Source organism: Heterocephalus glaber, unplaced genomic scaffold (assembly GCF_053883595.1).
Source record: "Heterocephalus glaber isolate CG9 unplaced genomic scaffold, H.glaber_assembly_v1.0 deba00001553, whole genome shotgun sequence".
NCBI classification, from domain to species: Eukaryota; Metazoa; Chordata; class Mammalia; order Rodentia; family Bathyergidae; genus Heterocephalus; species Heterocephalus glaber.
This window is the reverse complement of record NW_028258344.1, coordinates 25,335,545-25,345,725: the sequence shown is the minus strand read 5'-3', so window position 1 is coordinate 25,345,725 and position 10,181 is coordinate 25,335,545. Positions and strand designations below refer to the sequence as shown.

The 10,181-nt window shown below is 38.5% G+C and overlaps 1 pseudogene; it reads left to right on the top strand.

Annotated features, from left to right (window-relative positions):
- The first annotated feature begins 457 nt into the window (after window positions 1-457).
- LOC101717497 (ubiquitin carboxyl-terminal hydrolase CYLD pseudogene) lies at window positions 458-4,799 on the top strand (annotated as a pseudogene).
- Window positions 4,800-10,181: the final 5,382 nt, after the last annotated feature.

Below are 10,181 nucleotides of genomic sequence, written 5' to 3'. Positions count from 1 at the left end.
CATGCTGAATCAGGCAGGATGGTGTGTGACTGCAGTCCCAGCACTCTGGACAGCTGAGGTAAGAAGGTCACATGGTGGAGTCCAGCCTGACCAATTTGGTGAGTTAGTGAGACCCTTAGTGGGTATCTGGAGTAAAATGTCTGAGGATATAGTTCACTGAGGAGATGCAGAGTACAAGCCCCAGTAATGCAAACGTGAAAAACTAACAGATAGATGAGAAATAGAAAAAAAAATCATAGATACTTAGATAAAAATAACAAAATAAGTGGCCACTGATTTATTTAGTATGAAGAAAAAATGGCTGTCACGGGCAGAGACAGGGGGAGAGTCCCCATAGTCTTGGGCCTGACTCTCCCGATGACGCAGAAGGTTGTGGAAGAATCAGATAGAGACCGAAAGCATAGAAGCAAAGTTGTACTTTTATTGAGCAAGCATGCAAGGGTACAGCTGCCTTCTCACAGAGAGACAGGCAGGGGTGCCTGAAACAGAGCCACTGTTGCAGGGGGGGTCAAGATGCTGGTTTTGTAGTAGTTAGGGGCCTATCCTACCTCTAGGCTGAGGGCGCCCCTACTTGATTGGTTAATGATTAACTTAGCTCATTACTAGGAACAACAAGGAAGGGTCTTTTCAGGGGCCTTTTACATCTTAGGGCCAAGGTTCTTTTTCCTTTTGATCTTAGCAAACCAAGGTTTGCAGGGTACAGCATGAAGAGGAGGTGTATCCTCAGCAGACTGTCAGCTTTTTATGGGTGGTTAAGCCTGTTCTGCCAGCTATCTGAAGTCCTTTGGGGTGGGGCTCATCTCTCCCTGCCTAGGGGTCTCTATCCCTACAGGGCTATAGGCTTGTCTATTACATGGAGACTCAGGTTATGGAACCCCAAGACATGAGGTCACTTCCTTGGCAACATCTCCAAACAGAACTTGGAACTCTTGCTAACGGGTGTCACAATCTTGTAACTGCCATCTCCCAAACTCACTTGGCCAGAGACTGTCAACAGCGAATATGCTGAACTGCTTCTCCACTTCAAGAGGCTGCAGCCTCAAGACCCCAGGTAGAGAAAGTATCTGTGAAAGATTAAGAAGATTGCTGACTCCATCCAGATGCCACAGGCCATGCTGCAGTAGCTGCACAACTGTCACAGACACCCCAGGGATGGTCTCCCCAGGAGTGACCACCAGTGATCTACCAAAATCAAGGTTCCCCAGTGAAGTCTCCCTAAGCCCAAATACCAATGGCACAGAAACTGGGAAGAGCATGGGGCAAGTATCACCAGGCCCAGAAACATCCAGTAGCTCTGGGAAGGCCTCCCCAGAGCCAGGCACAGAAAACCTAGAGAGTCAAAGTCCAGGGGGGGAGACCGAAGTCACAGCCACCATCCCCCAAGAGACACTGAGAAGTCTGGTGTACATCCGTCCAGGCCTGGCTGGCACTATTGGAAACAACTTCACAAAGAGCCTTGCAGGACTCCGGCCAGTGTGGTCCCTACAGTCAGGCCACTCTCATTCTCTGAGCCCTGCCTGCCTGTTTCCCTGGGCGGCCAACCCGTCTATGGTCCCTTCTTCCCAGGCACCTCCACCACCCACACCTCTATCCAATTGGCCCTGATTTTGGGAAGGGACATCATGACAAGATCGCTTGAGAATTCCATCCCCTTTGAGGGCCTGTGTGATAAAGATCGAGATGTGTGGTGTTTGGACAATAAACATCTTTTCACCACACACTGGGTAGAGGAGGGAGGAGACCCGGACACTGTGTCACCTCAGTTGGAGTTAGAAGAGGCTATTAGGGTTTCTAAGCTAAAGAAAGATTCTGTGCTCTTAATTCATTCATCGCCTTGTATACCAGAACATCCTAAAGTGCCTTGTCCAGGAGAAGAGAAATCCATCCACCACAGAGCTGCAGGCTGCTGGAGAAGGCTGTATTATGTGAATGGCCACACTTTTCAGGCCAAACACTTCAGCAGGAGAGTTCACTGTGCTGTCTGCACAGACTGTGTAGGGGGACTTGGCCACAAGATGTATAAGTGCACCAACTGTAAACTCCCAGTTCACAAGAAGTGCCACAAACTAATCACAATTGAGTGTGGGCAGTGTTCTTTACCATCAGACCCCACGATGCCAGTTGATCCATCATCCATGGCTTCAGACCCTGCACACACAGCTATCCCACATAACCTTTCAACTCATGAGGCTTTAGAACAAGTTGATGAAGAGAATGAGGCAGGGAACACCAGGGAAAGTGGCAAAGCTTCATCTGGCTTAGGGCTTGAGGACTTTGATTTGCTCCGAGTGATTGGCAGAGAAAGTTATGGGAAAGTACTGTTAGTCCAACAGAAAGAATCAAATTGTATGTATGCAATGAAAGCAGTGAAAAAGGATTTTCTGAACAAATGGCCAAAAGAACGACTGGGTTGTCATCCTCACAGGGGCTTTGGTGATATTCAGGAGCATCCATTCTTTCAAAATGTGGACTGGGCCATGATGGAACAAAAGCAGGTGGTGCCTCCATTTAAACCAAATATCTCAGGTAGCAGGTTCAGCTGCATGGGCATCCATGTGTCAGAGGAAGAAGGTCATAGTCAAGGTTTCACTGATGGGGTATATCAAAGGAAACAGATTTTTCAGTGTGATGAAGATTGTGGAGTATTCGTTGCATTGGATAAGCTAGAAATCATAGAAGATGATGACAATGGACCAGAAAGTGATTATGCAGGTCCAGTGGACACAATGCAGGTTGAACTCCCCGCTTTGGAAATAAACTCCAGAATTTCTTTGAAGGTTGGAAAAACTATAGAATCTGGAACAGTTATATTCTGTGATGTTTTGCCAGAAAAAGAGAGTTTAGGATATTTTGTTGGTGTGGACATGGATAACCCTATTGGCAACTGGGATGGAAAGTTTGATGGAGTATGGCTTTGTAGTTTTGCAAGTGTTGAAAGTACAATTCTCTTGCACATCAATGATATCATCCCAGATAGCATGACACAGGAAAGGAGGCCTCCCAAACTTGCCTTTATGTCACAAGGTGTTGGGGACAAAGGTTCATCCAGCCATAATAAACCAAAGGCTACAGAATCTACCTCCAACCCTGGAAATAGAAATAGATCTGAATTATTTTATACCTTAAATGGGTTACATGTCCTGGAAGTGGGCTCACTGGCTGAAGTGAAGGAGAATCCTCCTTTTTATGGGGTCATCCGCTGGATTGGTCAGCCACCAGGGCTCAATGAAGTTCTAGCTGGACTGGAACTGGAGGACAAATGTGCAGGCTGCACAGATGGAACCTTCAGGGGCACTCGATATTTCACCTGTGCCCCAAAGATGGCGCTGTTAGTGAAACTGAAGAGCTGCAGGCCAGACTCTAGGTTTGCATTCCTGCAGCCTTTCTTCAATCAGATTGAGCGTTGCAACTCCTTAGAATTTGGAGGCTATTTAAGTGAAGTGGTAGAAGAAAACACTCCACCAAAAATGGAAAAAGAAGGCTTGGAGATAATGATTGGAACGAAGAAAGGGATCCAGGGTCATTACAATTCTTGTTACTTAGATTCAACTTTATTTTGCTTATTTGCTTTTAGCTCTGTTCTGGACACTGTATTACTTAGACCCAAAGAAAAGAATGATGTAGAGTATTACAGTGAAACACAAGAACTACTGGGGACAGAAATTGTTAATCCTCTGAGAATATATGGATATGTATGTGCCACAAAAATTATGAAACTGAGGAAAATACTTGAAAAAGCTGAACCTGCATCAGGATTTACCTGTGAAGAAAAAGATCCTGAAGAATTCTTAAATATCCTGTTTCACCACATTTTAAGGGTAGAACTATTGTTAAAAATAAGATCAGTAGGTCAAAAAGTACAAGATTGTTACTTCCATCAAATTTTTATTGAAAAAAATGAGAAAGTTGGAGTTCCTACAATTCAACAGTTATTAGAATGGTCGTTTATCTACAGTAACCTGAAATTTGCAAAGGCACCATCATGTCTGATTATTCAGATGCCTCGATTTGGAAAAGACTTTAAATTATTTTTTAAAATTTTCCTTCTTTGGAATTAAATATAACAGATTTACTTGAAGATACTCCCAGACAGTGCCGGATCTGCGGAGGGCTCACCATGTATGAGTGTAGAAAGCGGTATGATGATCCTGACATCTCAGCTGGAAAGATCAAGCAGTTTTGTAAAACCTGCAACACTCAAGTCCACCTTCATCCCAAGAGGTTGAATCATAAACATAACCCAGTGTCACTCCCCAAAGATTTGCCTGACTGGGACTGGAGACACAGCTGCATCCCTTGCCAGAAGATGGAGTTGTTTGCTGTTCTCTGCATAGAAATGAGCCATTACATTGCATTTGTGAAGTATGGGAAGGAAGATTCTGCCTGGCTCTTCTTTGACAGCATGGCTGACCGGGATGGTGGTCAGAGTGACTTCAACATTCCCCAGGTGACTCCCTGCCCAGAAGTGGGTGAGTACCTGAAGATGTCTCCCGAGGACCTACACTCCTTGGACTCCAGGAGAATCCAAGGCTGTGCTCACAGACTTCTTTGTGATGCATATATGTGCATGTACCAGAGTCTGACCATGAGCTTATACAAGTAGTGGGTCATCCCAAGAGGTGAAGAGACTGAACACAAAATCTCAGTGTTGCAATTGCCCGGAGCTGGCAGTTCTGTTCCACACCCATTGCCAGCAATTGAGAAAAGGATTCCTGTACTTCACAACCAATTGCTTTTGTGATACCTAAGTATTTAATAAGCATTTTGCACTCTAGAAAGTATGTTTGTGTTGGTTTTTTAAGAAGTCTAAATGAAGTTAATTAATACTTGAAGCTTTAAGTTAACTGCATTGATTATATGATATTTTTGGAAGCATAAAATTTTAATTGTGACAGTTTAAAACCTCTTTTAGTCCACTGAAAATATAAATAAATATTTCTTCTTTCTGGAAAAAAAACAAAAAAAAAACCCTCAAATATCTGTGAGTGATTCTGTTTGGACAACTTTGATCCTGAATTTACTAATGAACCTGTCCAGCTGACCCCAGATGATAATGATGTCTTGAGGGAACTTGATGCATATGAATTTGCAGGTTTTGAGTATATCAATCATCTTATGATGTATGAAGAAGGGGTCTGATCCCCATTTTTCAACTATGCATTTTCCTTATGTTCCCATTTAATGCTTGCAAAAACTTGTTACCAGCCTAAATAGAATTAACCATTTCAGAGATGTCAGGAAGCTAATTTTAATTTATTGTTTTGAAGCTATATTTAGATGTAATACTTGATTCTTATAGTCTGTAGTAGAGAATATGGAACTTTTTGTTCATAGATTAGATTTTTATAAACTGATTTAAATAACAATGAGGCAGTCGCTTTTAACCACACTTGTATGTACATTCCATTTGTTGAGTGGGACATAATGCCTAATATTTTTTCTTTTTACTTATGATACAAGAAAACAATTTGTCTTTTCAGTAAAATATCTTACCTTTGCTAGTTTCTCTCCAACTACACTTTTGAAACTGACCAGCTTTTGGTGTCAATTTATGTAATCTTTAGGAAAATCCAAAAAATACCAACAATTGTGAATAAAAACACATATACTTGTATCTTTTTTATATGAGGAAAATACAATATATGACTACAGGCTTTGGAAAGGTAATAGTTCTCATGAAATGGGGCAACTGAAAAGGATTAAAAGATAATTTATTGAATGTTTATAGGGCTGGGGATTTGGCTCAGTGGTTTTGCTGCCTGCTGCGCAGGCGCGGGGACCTGGGTTCGGTCCCTGGTACCAAAAAAAAAATGTTTATAAACTTTGAATTGTTCTGCATTTGAAACTAGATCATTAAAATTAAATTAAACTAAGATTGTACCATTAAAACTTATTTACATTTAGATGATGATGGTTACCTTTCACATCCTTGGCATAAAAATGATACTAAAACAGAAGGATGATATATAGCATCCTAATTTTACTTAATGATCTAGTTTTGGATTCGGAATGATTTGGAATTTGTAAACATATAAGAAATTATCTTTTTTTTTTTTTTTTTGGTACCGGAGATCTAACTCGGGTCCTTGAGCTTCCGCAGCGGGTGGTGAAGCCACTGAGCTGGATCCCCAGCCCTAAGAAATTATCTTTTAACCATTTTTAGATGCCCCAAAGCTTGTATTCTTGTATTGTCTTTTCTTCATATAATTTAGTTTGAAACTAATGAAAACATCAAAGGGAAATGTTTATAGACATCCTCCTGTTCATTTCCAAGGTGTGCACGTTTCTCTTAATGCCTGGAACTTGTTTTAAAACAAAAAGCAGAATTTATTCACAACATAAACTTATAGAGAATTCTAACATGTCAGATATATGTTTAGGATCTTGCTTTTAAGTGTTGCTCTTTTCCGTAGGGCATTTCAGAGTGTAGAATAATCACCCAGGGTGTTTATTTACCATGTTTATTATTGAGGCCACATTAGGACTCTTTTGGACTTTTGAACCTCATTTTGAGAAACACTTTCTTCAAGATATTCTTTTGTCCTCCAGTTAAACAGTAGAAAGTGTGTTTAAGATGTTACAAGCAGAAATTTACAACTATAGGAACATTTTTGAACAAATTTTACATGAATGACTTCATTAGATACCTTCCTTGTTCCCCTCAACAAAATCTTATCAGTTTTCTGCCAATGATATCCAAATGATGAGCATTTTTCTTTGTTGAGATTTTCATCATTATTCAGGGTGGTCTTTTGCTTTTCAGTTTTTTAAGTAATAATATTAACTGTACATTTTATAGAGAACTGCATTACAAATATGTTTTCAATTATTTTTGTAGTATTTAAGTGTTAAGTCAGTTCTTTTCACGTCATACAGAAATTGTCTCAAAATACTCTTTAGGGGAATAAGTCACTTTATAGTCTGAATAGATGACATTCTGGTGTTCTAAAAAAATTTATTTTGCATAATCCTGTAGTCAGATCATTTTATGCATATGTAGCTTGGGTTAAATTTCAAGTACTGTGTTCAGCACTGATATATTTACTGTATACATTTGTTTTGCTTTGATTTCTGTCCTGTAGAACACTGTCTTGGTCATCATAATGTAATCTGAGTTGTGTTCTTTTTTCATGTTACAGCCTTTAAAAAAACATTTAATGTAAATTCAAAACAAAAAAAACAAAAAGAAAAAAACCAAATCCTTAACTTATATTTTGACCTTAACATGTAGCAAGTATATACATTTGGAAACTTTTGATCATTATCCATATTTTGCCATGTATGAAATCTTGATGTAATGAAATTATCATTATATTAAAAAACAGTAATGTGTCAAAAAAAAACCAAACAATTTTCTTCTTTAGTTCTCTGCCCTACCTCACTCCCATGCTTGAATTGTTGCCAAGGAGGAGTTTTCTCAGCTCCAGAATGTAGGCTTGGTTCCATTGCTTTTGTTTATTCTACCCATTGTATCTCTAAGACTTCCCAGAAAACAAAGTGGTTAAGTCCAAATGAGTTCAGAAAAAAAACTAGAAGAAGCTGGCAGTGAGCATAGGTGGCCTTTGTGCCCAATTTCTGAACTACATTGAGAAATCAACAACTGTCTGTGGCTAAGCCACCAGGGAATTCCAGTGTCTGGAAACTTGATAGACCATAAGTGTAGCCCAATATTTCGGGGTTACTCCCACAGAAAGTGAGAAGTTATGTGAACTAAAATTTACACTCTGATGCTAAATTATTTGAATAAGTGAGGACAGTAAGGAGGGAGTGATAGAACTACTATATCACATTCCTCTCCTCTGGGGAACTGAATGGAAAAACCCTGGAGAAACTGCTGTGTTTACTGACCACTAACAGCACCCCTAAACACATCCCTTCATTTATTGAGGCACACAAATTATTTGCAAGTGGCTAATCCAATACCACAGTTTAACTGGTCTTTTGAGAGAAACAGTTGAGGTACTATAACTTTATCTTTTTTCACTTCAATCAAATATTCTTCTGACATAGATCAATCTAATTTTACTGCAGTCTTAAGGAACAGTAACATGTGAATGCACCTACTGTGTGGAATAAACCAAACAGGACCAAAGATAGATGGCTCAGTTTAGAGACATTGAAAAAGTAACTTTTTGTTAATAAAGAAATTAAATAATGGCTGGGGATTTAGCTCAGTGGTTCCACTGCCTGCCTTGCAAGCGCAAGGTTCCAAGTTCAATCCCTGGTACCAAAAAAAAAAAAAAAGAAAAAAGAAATTAAATAAGCTTTTTCATAATTTGGTTTGAGTATTTCTAGAAAATATTTTAAAACAATAAATTTTATGAAATAATTTGGAGAAATGTTATGAAAAAGGCCAGTGTGAATTTCTATACAGTAATCAATAGAAAATGTAACCAATGAAAATAATTTTGAGAACTTAGGACTTAAAACTTGTTTTTGAATTGTGTTGGAATAAAGAAGGTGTGATATTAATAATCTGTATCCTCAGAAGGATGAATGGGCACCCTCCTGAGGAACTCATACACAAGAGTTAGGTAATGAGATTGACAGACTCATTAGTTACCAAGGAACCATCTGTCTTCTACTGTTCGGTGTGCTGTCCCAAGGGCTTTGGCACTTGGACTCTCAGTGTCCTGACCATAACCACAAAGCCATCAAACTCTCTGTGCCCAGGTCTCTGACTTATTTGTGTCTGATTTTCTCTTTTACTATCTAATTAATTATTCTAATGTTCTTCCATAATGCCTTTTAAAATCTAATTATTAGGTAGTATTTACCATTTTATATGTCAATCATTGCCTTTTCAAATATCATCATTATAAAACATCTAACATTTATGAAAGATGGTATACATTTATAGGTATAGTTTATAGAATAAGTCTTTAAAACATCCTACCATACAGGTTAGAAACCCCTTGAACACCTTTCCCTCTCACTCCAACATACCCCAGGAGGAACATCATCCTCTCTAAATTAATCATTCGCTTGCCTTACTTTATGCTTTTATCATATATATATATATATATATATATATATATATATATATATATATACTCATATTCTCTCTATGTATAATTCTATATATATATATCCCTTAGCATCTACTCATGATTTATATTTTATATGTTGTTTGGTTACTGCTTCTTTTGCTCCTGGTATGTTTTTGAGATTTCTTGTTAATACATGTAACTGAAACTAATTCAGTTTCACTACCATGAATCTTCCAATGTATGAATATAACACAAGTTGTTTATATCCGGGTGTATGACAGGTGTTTGGTTTGTTTCCAGGTTTTTAGTTCACAAACAATGCTGTTGTGAACATTCTTGTATGTGCTTCCTAGTGTATGTGTGTAAAAGTTCTGAGGAATGTGCCTAGAAATTGCATTGCTGGGTCACAGAGTTCAAATTTATCAAGCACTGACAAATTTGTGAGCGAGCATCTCTATTACTTCTTATCTAATGAACACTCGGTATTATTTGGTTTTTTAATTTTGACAACTTGGTGAATAAAAAATAGTTTTAATTTGCATTTCTATGGCTAATGAGGTCAGGCAGTTTTTCATATTTATACCAGAATAGAGAGCTCAGGAGACAGACCACACATAGATAGAAACTGATTTAGGAGAGAGAGAGAGCATTACAAATCAGTCAGGCAATAACTGACAACTGTTGCTCTCTGTGGAAAAACCAAATCAAAATAAATCTCTAGCTCATGTGCACAAAATCTCAGTTTCAGTTGGATTAAAGATACAAGGCAAAGCTGTAAAAGGTAATTTAGAAGAATATCTTCATTATCATAGATGTTTCAAGGGTTTCTTTAGCAAACACAAATTTTATCAAGAAAATACTGATAAAGTCTGCCAAATTAACATTAAGTACATTCTTGACTCTCTGATCTGTGAAGGCCACCACATCATAAATCTATTTTCCATACATATATGAGTTCATTTCTATATTCTCCCCTCAAATCTGTTTGTCTACTTGTCTAGCTTTATAGCAGCAGCATCATATCTTAAATAAATAGTTTTACAGTGTTTTCTGATAAGGGCAGTACTTCAATCTTGCTCTTTAGGAATGTTTTGATTATTCTTGGCACTTTTGTTCTCCATTCAGATTTTAAAATCAACCTGTCAAATTTCCACAAAAATGACCCTTTTGGAACTTCCATGGGAACTGCTT